Source organism: Pyrgilauda ruficollis, unplaced genomic scaffold (genome assembly GCF_017590135.1).
Source record: "Pyrgilauda ruficollis isolate IOZ18807 unplaced genomic scaffold, ASM1759013v1 scaffold21, whole genome shotgun sequence".
Classification (NCBI taxonomy): domain Eukaryota; kingdom Metazoa; phylum Chordata; class Aves; order Passeriformes; family Passeridae; genus Pyrgilauda; species Pyrgilauda ruficollis.
The window spans coordinates 1,690,734-1,702,867 of record NW_024520318.1 but is presented as its reverse complement, the minus strand read 5'-3'; positions in this window follow the sequence as shown (position 1 = coordinate 1,702,867).

Sequence of the window (12,134 nt, the reverse complement as noted above, 5' to 3'; positions counted from 1 at the left end):
AGGGGCAGTCACGCACATGGAAATAAAATAGGTGAGCAGTGTTTAAGTGGCTTAAATCAAATGAAGATTCAAATCCATTTTTTTCAAGATGTAAACCATCCAAGTCATTTGGTCAGCAGTGATCAAATGCTGTTTTGTAATAAATGGAATAGATGTGTTTCTTATTTGAAAATAGAGCGGGGTGAGAGCTGCAACTCCAGTTATGTACGAGAGAATTTGGCTGTTTCTGCATTCTAGAAACAGTTCCTGCAGAGAGGTGGTGATGAGCAGGACGAGCTCCTCACCCAGCCCCGGACAGAGCCTGGCTCCTGTGCTGTCCCCAAGGTGCAGCTGTGGCCTCCCATTGTCCCAGAGACGCACGTGCTGCTCCCCGTGTTCCTGCAGCGCTGCACTGCCCTCCTCACAGGAGATCAGCCAGGGAAGAGCTGAATCCCCTTGGTTTTGTGCTGACTTCCCAGTCCTGGCCTCTGGAAAAGTCGTGGCAGGGGTCCTCTTGTGCTCCCGTTTTTTTGTTTCAGGATTACACCAAGGAAGTAGGTGGGAAGTAGGAAGTTTACATTTCATTCTTACTAATAAACAGACAGGAATGTCAAGTTATAAAAGGGTGAAGCAGCAATAAAATCACCCAGACATACCCTGTTGTCTCATGCACAGGTTATTCAAAGTCAAAAAACATCAGGTGGGTTTGATGAAATAGTAAACAAAGGGAAGTTTCCCAATAGTAGCTGTTATTAATACTGAGACTAATTAATTACCAGGGGCTAAATCCTGAGTCATGCTGAGACTCTTGCTAAAAAATGAGCAAATATCTGGATTTCTCATTGCCCGCTCTGGTGATTTGGGCTCAATAGAAAATATAATCTTCTGTCCCTAAAAAGATCTTTAAAAGTCATTAAAGTTGGTTTTCCAAGCCAAACAATTCAATGTTTAAAAAGTGATATTTCATATTGATACATTTATAAATGTTTGCATGTGTATAGGGTGAATTCTCTTAATCTAATCATGGGTCTGTTATAAAGCAGAATTCACTTCTGTGGGCTCAGGACTTCCTCAGGGAGAAACGCTCCTGAGAGGTTTAATGAGGGTGCACCAGGGTCTCAAATTAGCCAAGAAGCAAGTTCTGAAGGGAGAAATAAAGTCGTAAAATAGACCGGCTCATACAGCTAAAACTGAGAATAAGCTCTCAGGCACACAGACCCTTCTGCAGGTTATCAAATTACACTAAATGACACTCACATCAACCTGAAAAAATGCTCTACATTATGCTTCAAAGGAAAGGAAAAAACTCAATTCCATTCACTTCACAGAATATCAAGTATTTAACAATTGCATTTTCCAAGAGCTTGGTTTCCCAGAGAAGTGAAGGCAGGCCTGTTACATCTGCCCAAGGAGACCCCAACCTTTTGGAATCATTTTAAAGCTTTAAAAGAAATATCAGTCAGGCTGATATCTTTCTTTAAAAGAAATATCAGTCAGGCTGGCTTGGAGGCGCAGGTTCTCAGAGGAATTAAATGCCTGAAAGTTTAATTAAAAACCTCAGTGAGAGGGAAAATTGACCACCCCTTAAAGGCAAGGCTGCTAAGGCACAAAAAGCTGATCCCCACGGAGATAAATGTTCCATTGGACATCAATCCAGAGCCAGGGCTTCTTGGGTTCCTCTGCTCCGGGAGCTGCCGGGGCTTTTCCATCGTGCTTGGATCAGCAGAGCACTCGGGGCTCCCTCAGGATGGGACAGAGATGGAGTGCACTGCTCCAAACCTGGAGCAAAAACCTCCCTGGCACTCAGCACTTCTTGGGAAGGTGTTGGGAAGGTGCAGAGGAAGGGAACTGGGGCTCAGCTCCGAGCACAGGCTCACCCCAGCGTGCTGTGTGCTCCCGGGGGAAGCCCGGCAATTGTTGGATATCTGATCCCATCACGTGTTCCGTGGTGAAATCAATACCCAGGGACTTCCAACGGTTCCAAAGTTTCCAGCTCCATCCCTCTTGGGGAGTTTGAGCTGCCTGGCTGAACGCCATGAGCAGAATTGTCTTGGTGTTTCAGGAATTCTGCCGGTGCTAAAATCCAACCAGCAGCACCAGGATAATTTATTCCTGCATAAATTTGGCTTATTTTATTATTTAGAATTTTTACAGATTACTCACTACAAAAATTTTAGGATTTTTGAAGTGTTTGGGATACTTTGAGATGGTAAGAAATCAGAATGTCAAGAGCCCTGAGGCAGTGGAGCTGAAGTCTGGGAGCTGAAAGGTGGGATGAAAGTCCTTAAAGAGTTGGGGTCAGATGTTTGTTGGGGTCAGCTGTTTATTTTGCTTCAGATTTGGGAAGTTTTGTCATCAACTCACCCTGCTGTTTTGCATTTTTAATTGCTGCCTTCTGGCAGTCTCATGCAGGTGTTCTGTAACTGAAGGGCTCAAATCCTTCAGCGTCTGCTCCTATTCCTTAAAGAGTTTGCTGTCCTGTTCCTTTGTGCTGACAGAAAAGTCAATGTGACAAAATGAGTGAGACACAAAAACAGAAGGATCTGAACCCCAGGGCCTGCAGGACCCTGTTCCATCTCAGGGAGATGGGTTTGGATGGCACCATTTAAAGCTGACAGACCCAGAGGATGATGCCTGTCCTGTTGGCCATTCCTTGATAAGATCCCTGTGGTTTGAAGTCATGTTGAGCTTTCTGAGTTTAGAAATAACTCATGGAGCTCATTGAGCATGGGTTCAGTGGGGTGAAATGGGGATGAAATGCCATTTTAAGGAATGGTGTGGAGCAGCAGAATAATTTGGATAGCAGCACTCCCTCCTGCTTTGCCTGGGAGACAACAGTCCAATAATTCAGAACCCAGGAGAAGCGTGGTGTCTAAGGAATGCAGGAAAGGTTTCTCCAGTATCAGATAACTGGTGTTACTCAAAGTGTCTCTGTGCCATCCTATTTCGGACAAGTAACTGAACCAAAGGAGAGACTTTCCTGTGCCAAACAAGTTCTGAGTGCTGCAAAGGAGACAGCACCACTTTGAAGTGCTGTGTGCACATTAAACAGGTTTTTTCCCCAAGCCATGCTGAGTTCTGTGCTGCTCCAATCAGGCTTCCTCCACTTTAATTAGCTCAGGTACCCTGTTTGGATTCTGGACATCCATCTCCTCAGATCCCACAGCCTGGATTAGCCAACTGGCTGTAATTTGGGATGTAAATTCTGGAGGGTGGAGGCCCTCAGCACACACCACACTGCAGGGACCATTTGCAAATGGAAATTCATGGACAGTAACGAGCCCAGACACATTCTGAAGGCAGGGGATTTTAGCAAACTGAGCATTCCTTGTGCTTCAGCTTCTCCAACATTCCGTTCCACAGCTGTGCTCGGTGCTCCTGCTCATCCCTGATGTGCTTGTGGCACTTGGACTGACACACGTCCCCTCAGCCCTGCCACCCCTGTGTCCCCTCCCTGTCTGTCCCCAGCAGAGCTTTCTCCCTGTCCTCGTCCTTCCCCAGGAGTCCCAAGGGCAGTGCAGCTCCCATGGTCTCCTTATCAGATTTCCCCTGGGTTTTTGGGTTTGCTCTCAGCCACTCCTCGGGCTTGGAGTGACCTACAGACATTTACAGACATTTACAGACATTTACAGACATTTACAGCCCCATTTCACTGTTTTCTGCCCGGTCCTTCCTCAAAGCTCTCCTTTCCCACGAGGTATGCAAACCTCCTGACAATGCTTTATGAGCCGTGGCTTTTGATGAATATTTTTTATTATTTCCTTGTTCTCCCCACACTTATTCATCTGCTCCCTTTTAGTCTTACAGGGTGCTTTTATTGGTGCAAAGATCATCTTTTTGTTCTAGGTTTTTACTTTTGTTTTAACCTTTTGCTGACTTGTTTTTACTTAATTTTACCCTTTTTATTTGCCTGGCCAATGAGAAGTTTCTAGGCCTTGTATTACCCTGATTCTGGCAAAATACCTGCAAAAATAAGTAATTTTGTGAGTTTAATAACCCACCTGGCTCTGAAACCTGAGCCATACATATTGTTTGTTTTCAGCAATTTTATAGCTGGGAACAGCAGCAAGGATTTTATCGATCCAGACAAAGGCCAATCTCCTCTGAAATTCTGCTTGGCTGTTAAAGGGTAACTGTGCCTTAATCAATAGTTTTCAGTTACTTTATCTAAAGTACACACGTTTATCACTGAAGAATGTGAGTCTCTCAGCCCTCCCTTAAGAACTCAGAGAAGTTTTATTTCTTATGGAGCCATCCCAGACTGCTGTGAAAATCTCTCGTGTCATTTGGATGTGGCACAAAACATAAAGGCATTCTGCAAACAGCTTCATTAATAGATGATAAATTAATGTCTGGCTCCTCATGGGGTGGCTCAGGGCTGGATGCCTTTCCCAGCACAAGGGAATAATTTTTGGATTGAATTCACGTGGATTTTCCTTTGTTGAGGATTAACAATAAAGGGAATAATTTTGGATTGAATTCACGTGGATTTTCCTTTGTTGAGGATTAATAATAAAGGTTTAATTTACATAAAATGTCTATGGGTGGTCACACAATTCTTATGTGCCCAGCAGTATTACACAGCTTGAATTCTTTGAAAAGGTGAAAAACAACAAGAAAGAATTGCAGAAGAAGAATTTAAGGAGTTAATCTGGAGGGGTGGTGGGGGAAGATGAACAACAGCAATACCATGAAAAAGGGAAGCGAAAAGAAAAGTGAGAAAATTCTCAGGCCAAAGTACTGAGTGTTGTAGACACACAAAGCAATAGAAAGCAAAAAAAAAAAAAAAAAAAAACCTCCTTCCCAGCCATTAACTTTGCACTCTGGTGCAAAAGCTGAGGCTGCTCTTCTTTTAAAATCAACATTTCATGCGTGCAGTCCCTCCTGGTGCTCCCAGGGGAACTTGCCTGTGCTCTCCCTGAATGTTCACTGCTGAAGGCAGCAGTTCCACAGACAAAATAATAGCAGGTCATAAAGATAATGAAACTCTGGAGAAAATACTCTGCAAAGAACTGTCTCCTCCCAGCAACTCCAAACAGTCTTAATCCTGAGTGCGAATAGTTAAAAATATTTAACATATTAAAGTCAAACATTGTGGAAATGAATTATAGTTTCAAATAACTCATCCATTTAACCTACACAGGAAAATTTAAAATTTCTTAGCTGTCACCTACATTGAGCCTTTTCTTTTTGATGCTTAAGGTTTTCCACTGAGTCATTTGGATCATTGATTATTTAAAATACCCAATTATTGCCCACGCTAACGGGTAAATTTGTACAGGCTTGGCTTTCTCGTGTGCTGCTGAAAAGCCCCTGTCAAGCACTAAAGAAAACCCGAAGAAAACACCAGAAAATTGAGTAATATTATTAAAAAATACTTGTATGAAATGTGTTTCCTCGCTGAGACATCTTGTGGTGTGTGAGGCTTCCTGCAGCTCGTCAAAACGAAACTATCGGGCTGCAAATTCAAACGGAGACCAGAGGAGCCCGAGAACTCTCTGAGAGGCTTAAAGCACACAGCTAAAAATCGCTTTTTTAAAACAAAAACTGCCTCATTACAGCACCAATGGGCTTATTTTCAGAGATTATTTTCAATTTGTTAAATATAAATAAATATAAATATATAATTAAATATATAATTGAATATATAACTATATATAGATATAAAATTAAATCTAGATATAAAATTAACTATGACTGTTAATATTAATATTAATATTAATATTAATATTAATATTAATATTAATAATGCTGCTCTTTAGGTAAAGCCCACATTTGTTTTCATCATGCATTAAGATGAAGTTTCACTTTGTGCACTGGAAATTCCTTCCGAGTGATGTCCAAACTGCCCAAACAAGCAGATTCCTAAACGGGAATTCCCATTTTTTCCAAGTTGGCTGTGATTTAGAAGAGCCCTGGTTACCAGTTCATAGCTGAAGTGAGATTTGAATATAAAGAGGAATAATGAGCATTCAAAGAAAGGGTTGATCTCGGTGATCTGACAGAGGCACAGATTCCTGAAGCTGCTGAAATGCTGTGTAATTCAGGAAAATTAGGTGCCCATTCTTCCCCCTCAAAAGAAAAGCTGAACAGAAATATTACCATTTATCAGCCATCATAAAATCAAGGAAACCTCAGTCCTGAGCCTTGGGAGAATGGGCCTCGTTAGTGCTGCTGCTCAGAGCACTCATTTTCTCCATTACAGCGGAACAAAGAGAGATGCAAACTTGGAGTATTTTCATTTCTCTGCTCAATACCGAGCTCTGAGCCTTTCAGAATTCCTTATTCAGCCATGTATTCGAGATTCCTTTCAAAAGGAGCCTGAGACACAGCACTGACAATAGCAATCTGCATCTGGACATTTACATTTTTGTTGCATCTTGGGTTTGGTGCTGTTTTATGAGCTAAACTCTGCTCCCTGGAAGTGTTAACAGCCAGAAATAAGAGTTTAAACCTGAGATGCTCCTTAAAATGTCTCTGTTTTCATGATCCCATCAATGTTTCTGTGTACAACATGAACCACATCACCTCACACCTCCCACCATTTAATTATCTGAGCATTTGTGTAGATTAATTTTTCAAATACAGCTCCAGTGATCAGCCTTCCTTTTGGACACCTGAGGAATTAAGGATGGAAAAGCAAATTCCCTTCCTGCAGTCAAGTGGAACAGGATCCAGAATACTGGAGCTCCCAGACCTGCCAGCAGATTAGAAGTTTTCCTTTCCTTTTAGAAATATTATTGAACTCACCCCAAACCAGACACAGAAGCATTTTTGTCCCTGTCCCACCATCAGCAGTGCTCCAAGGATTTAACACGGAAAAGCCACATCCCTGGATCTTCCAGCGCCCCCTGACATGGCTCATCTCAGTAACCAATTCTTCACTTTTTATATCAAATGAATTTTTTCCCTTTCCTTTAATAGGGAATTGTGTTGGAAAAGCAAAGCAGCTGGACACCAGCAAGGAAGTGCAGCTCCACAATCTGCTGGTTGAGGATTGATTCCTCTTCTTGGGCTATTTGCAGCTGATGGATTTTTGGGATCTACTCCAGCTCTGGTACCAAGGAACATTTTTGCCAGTGGTCATGTCATGACCTACAAATTTGTCTGCAAAAGCTCTGATTTAGCACACGAAAAACTGAACATTTACGGGCTGAATTGTGGCAAACACGCCGACGCAAATTAAAGGCAATCCTCCAATGGAACGTTGCAGGAAATAAAAAGTGATTTAAAGCAGAGTGGCTGAGATCAGAGCAGGCTGTGCTCTTGCTGATGCGTTTGGAGCTGCCTGGCTCCTGCTCGGTGTCATGTGGGAGCCCTGGGCTGAGTTCTGGTCGCAGGAGCAGATGTTGGGCTGATGTGGATCAGCAAAGGGCCACTGGAGCCAGAGGAATTCCCTCCAGCCTGCACCCTCTGGGAGCTGGGCTGCAGCCGCTCCCCGGAGGACACAGAGTGCTGGGAGTTATCCCAGAGCTCATCCCAGGGCAGCTTCCAAAAAGAATAAAAATGAGAATTTTTATTTTATTTTATGAGAATAAAAATATCTAGAGGCCTTTAACTAGGAAAAAAAGTGCTCATTGGGGGTGTTAGACATTCGGAGGAGCCTCGTGGGAGGAGATCCCCGAGGCAGCTGTGAGCAGAGCCCAGAGCTGGTGGGGATGAGGGAGAGATCCCAAATAAATCAGTGCCATAGCAGGTCCTTGGCTGCCCTAACGTCTGAGAGGGGCCAGAGCAGCTCCAGGATTTCAGTGCCCCACTCAACTAAAGGGTTAGAAAGGGAAAGGCATTGAATCCGGCCAGACTGGCAACATTTGAAGCTGGTTTTCCTTCTCAAGCCTGTGCAGTCCATCGCTTTAAGAAACTGATTTTAAAAAGTGAGTTTTTAAGTACCACCCTGACTGAAGAGCGCTTTTCTTGAAGTGCAAATGCTTGGTTTTTTCTAAATAAAAAAAAAAAAAAAAAGCAGAATACAGCGTAACCAGAGGTTCCAAATGAACAAACCCGAAGGGAACCACGCACAGGAGCTCTGCAGCCTTGGAATAAAAATGTTCCTGCAGAAGGGAGCAAGCCCTGAGTGAGTGTGAGCCCAGCCTGGAGACAGCAGAGCTGTCCAGGTGCCCGTGGGCCAAATCTTTGTTTCCTCCTCTCATCCAAAGCACTTTGGCCAACTCCCATCAAAAATCCCCTTCAAACCTGTCTCTTGCCAAAGCCTGGGTTTGCACACCAGCTGAAAGATTATTATGAAATATCCTGCCAGCAGTGGGCTGCTTCTTTGTTAATACCAGCTATTCCATTTGGATAAACCCCGGGATTAATGGGTGTTTTTCTGTGTGCAACACAAATCTTTGCAGCTTTACATAACATTTTGTTCCTTATAGGAGGGAGATAGGGCTACGAAAAGCCATTTGCAGGAGCTCCTTTCACCTAAGTGTACATTTAGTAAATAAATTTTACCTATTTTATATATATTTTTTACTAATAGATTAGTAAAAGCATTCAGATCGATTCACATTATTACTCAAATTAAGTGTTTGAGATAAGCTGAGGATTAAACATTTTCTAATTGCATAGTGAGGTGCAAAATTCACAAGTTGTGAATTGTAACAAAATGTAAATTCTTTATAAAACAAATCTATCTGTTGCTTGAAGGATAGGAAGTTGAGCAGAGCCTAATTCCCACCTTTATATTTGCATTATTATTTTCCAAGCTAAAAAATATCAAAGAAGCAGAGCTTTGCTTTGTAGCATCACATGAAGTCTGAACAGCACCATACAACAAGAATTTGTATTTTATGCATAATTTATTATGTTGTAGGCACCTACAGTAAAAAAAAAATTGTAAAAAAACCTGATTTAGTAAAATAAACTGATGATTTAGTAAAAAAACTCATTCAGAATCAGAATATCCAATTGTTTGGGTTTTTCTTTTAAAGGCAGCCCAGTGACCCAGGATTGAGGATTCAGAGGGGAACTGGTCTATCCTTCAAAATTGCCCTTCTGAGTGTTTTTGCACTGTGGACCTGAGGTAAAATCAAACAAAAATAATTGTTCCTCTGAGAGCCAAGCAGCTTAATTAGATTACAGTTACACAAAATGCACTTGCTTCATCTCTGGTTATGTCTACAATGAAATCACAATATAAATTGTGCTTTGATACCAGATCAAAAGACCACCGAAGGATTGTCTTCCTTCATAACTCAGCAAGAGCAAAGCATGTTTTGGATATTATTATCCAAAAAACAAAATTATTATTATCCAAAAAAACAAAGCATGTTTGGATTATTATTATTCTGTGGAGTTACACAGAAAGGAAATGGGCTGTTAGTAAATAAATTTTATATATTTTACATATTTTGTAGTAATGAGTATTAGTAAATACTAATAGAAGTAAATAAGTTTATATATTTTACATATTTTTTAGCAATGAATATTAGTAAATACTAATATAAGTAAATAAATTGCCTGTATATACAGAGGGTATTTTTTACCATCATATTCTGACCAGTTCTGAGCACTGGGCAGCAATGGAACATGCAATACCAGAGTCCAATTTCATTATTCATCAGAGAATTTCTGCCTAATATCTAATCTAAACCTACGCCCTCCCAGTTCAAAGCCATTCCCTGGGTCCTGTCCCTCCATCCCTTGCTCAAAGTCTCTCTCCAGCTCTCCTGGAGCCCCTTTAGGCTCTGGAAGGGGCTCTAAATTCTCCCCAGAGCCTTCTCCTCTGTAGCCTGAATAATCCTAACTTGCTCAGTCTGTAAATGAAACAGAGAACTAAAGATACTAAACTCTAGATACTATTTAAAAAAAAAAAAAAAAATTATCTCTATCTAGTCTTCTACAACATTACTACATGAAGAATCTCATTACATTTTAAAGAGTAAATAGCTGTCTCAAGAAAATGTCATTTTTGTCCATCCAGACTGGGATGTGAAAGGGCTGCTGTCCGAGACCAGGTTTGGAGAAAATGCGTTACGTACTGTGAGACAAGCCGTGCCTGTATGGAATACCACCAGCACTAATTAGCCCTGACTAATTTACCTTCCTCAAATGGCTGTGACATCACTGCTACATTTATGCAACAGATGGGGCTGCGGTGACGCAGCCCCTGTCACTTTTGGGGTTTTTTTGGAGAACCATCTAGAGCCAAGCCTCATTCTCTGGGAAACGTCCAGAGATAAAACACACAGAGTCTGAAAAATCATTGTGTTTTCCCCAGGAGCTAAACCCAGTTCTCCTTCCTCAGTCTCTGAGGAACTCGGTGACTTCATTTTCACGCTCGGGAAAAGCATCTCCTGTCTTAACTTTGACTTTTCTCAGCAAGTATCATGGAAAATTATAACAAGCTCTATCAACATGGAAGGTGTCGTAGAGTTCATTTCCAATCATTAAAAATGAGTAGAGACTACATTCAGGATAAGGGCAGTATGTATATATTTATTGATTGGTTGATTGATTAATTGATTGATATACATACCCTAGAGAATTCTCATAATGGCACAAAGGCCTTATTTTCTGGGTAAAATTTCAGAAGTAGGAACAAAATTACCATCCCCTCTGCTCTGCAAGTGTATCTCTCTATTGCTTTCAATATTCTCTATCTTATTTCATTTAAAAAAACTAAAATTTCTGTAGCAGCATTTTTTTTTATTTGCTAAAATTCTGGAGGACTGGGAGGAAGGGGGATTACTTTTAGCAAATGCAAAGAGGGGAAAGATTGAAGCGTAATTCTCGGCTCCATGATGCAAAAATAGATGCAAAGTGTAATGAGGGGAAGGATTAAACTTAATTTTCGACTCCATGATGGGGACAAACGCAAACTTTAGTGAGGGGAAGGATTAAACCATTAACTTTGGGCTCTGTGAGGGGACTCAATGTATAGTGGGGAGAGTGATTCAGCGGCCAACTTTTTTTCAGTGAGGGGAGTGAATGCCAAGCGTAGCAAGAGGAACGATTAAACCGTTAACTGCCGGCTCCACGAGGGGGGCGAAGGGAAAGCGCAGTTGGGGGAAGGATTAAAATATTAACTTCGCTCTCTTCCCGGCCGGGCCGGCAGCAGCGCAAGCGCGAGGAGCGCCCAGCCCGCCGCCCCTCCCCTCAGCCCACAGCGCCCAAGATGGCGGCGGCGCTGAGGCGGCCCCTCCTTCCCTCCCCGTGCCCGCGCTGCGTCACCTCTCCCGCCCTCTCCCTCCCCGCCGCCATTGGCCGCGGGGCGCGCGCGGCGCAGCCAATGGGCGGCGGCGCCCAGAGCGAGGCTGGCCCTGCTCCCCCCCCCTCCCTCCCTCGCTCGCCCCGGGCCTGCCCGGTGCCGCTCCGGGGCTCCGCGGCCCCTCGGGCCCGACAGCGGGCGCCGGGGCTCGGCCCGGCCCTGCTCCGGCGTGGGCTCGCCGGAATCGCTGCCGGAACAATCTCTCCGAGCAGCCCCTAAAAGCCTGAGTCAGGATTAGGGCCCGCTTGGGTGTTTCTGCTGCGTGTCTCCAGGATACCTAACGCAATAAATAACGCCCTAACTTTCATAGCAAGATTTTTTTCTTAAAAAAAAAAACCCACGTTTTCTCTCTCTCTCTCTCTCTTTTTATATATATATTTTTTAAATATTTCTGTTTTCGGCTCAGCTAGTTGAGAAGCAAATCTGGCTTGTAGCACAGAGGCCCTGAACTTTTTGGTGGTTCAATTGTTTGAGCTGTGAGGGTGCTTCCTAAACACAGCAGGATACATAATTAACTTGGGGTTTCCTTAGGAAATGGTCAAATTTTAAAACTAAGTATCAATCCTCACCTTTAAACACTCGGCCGGGAGCGCTTTTGAAGCTTAAAATTGTCTGTTCAGGGTTCTGGATAAGGATTTTGGTGTTCTCATGGCTGCTTTTTACTAGCCTCAAAATGTCCCTTGTGTTTTCCATGATATTCCAGTCTTATATATGAAGGCATTACAATGTTTCAAAAGTAAAAACTCCTTTATGTTCCCTGTTATGTTAATTTCAACATCAGCCGAGTTTCCCAGAAGTCTGTAACACCTGGCTTTTCAACCTGTCCAGTTAGATTGATAAAACAGTTTATTACTCAGTTATGTCCAAACTTTTGGCAAAAATATTGGGAGTGGGAGTAATTAATTGCTCTGTTTGCTAGCAGGGTTGTGAGGTAACCCCTTGC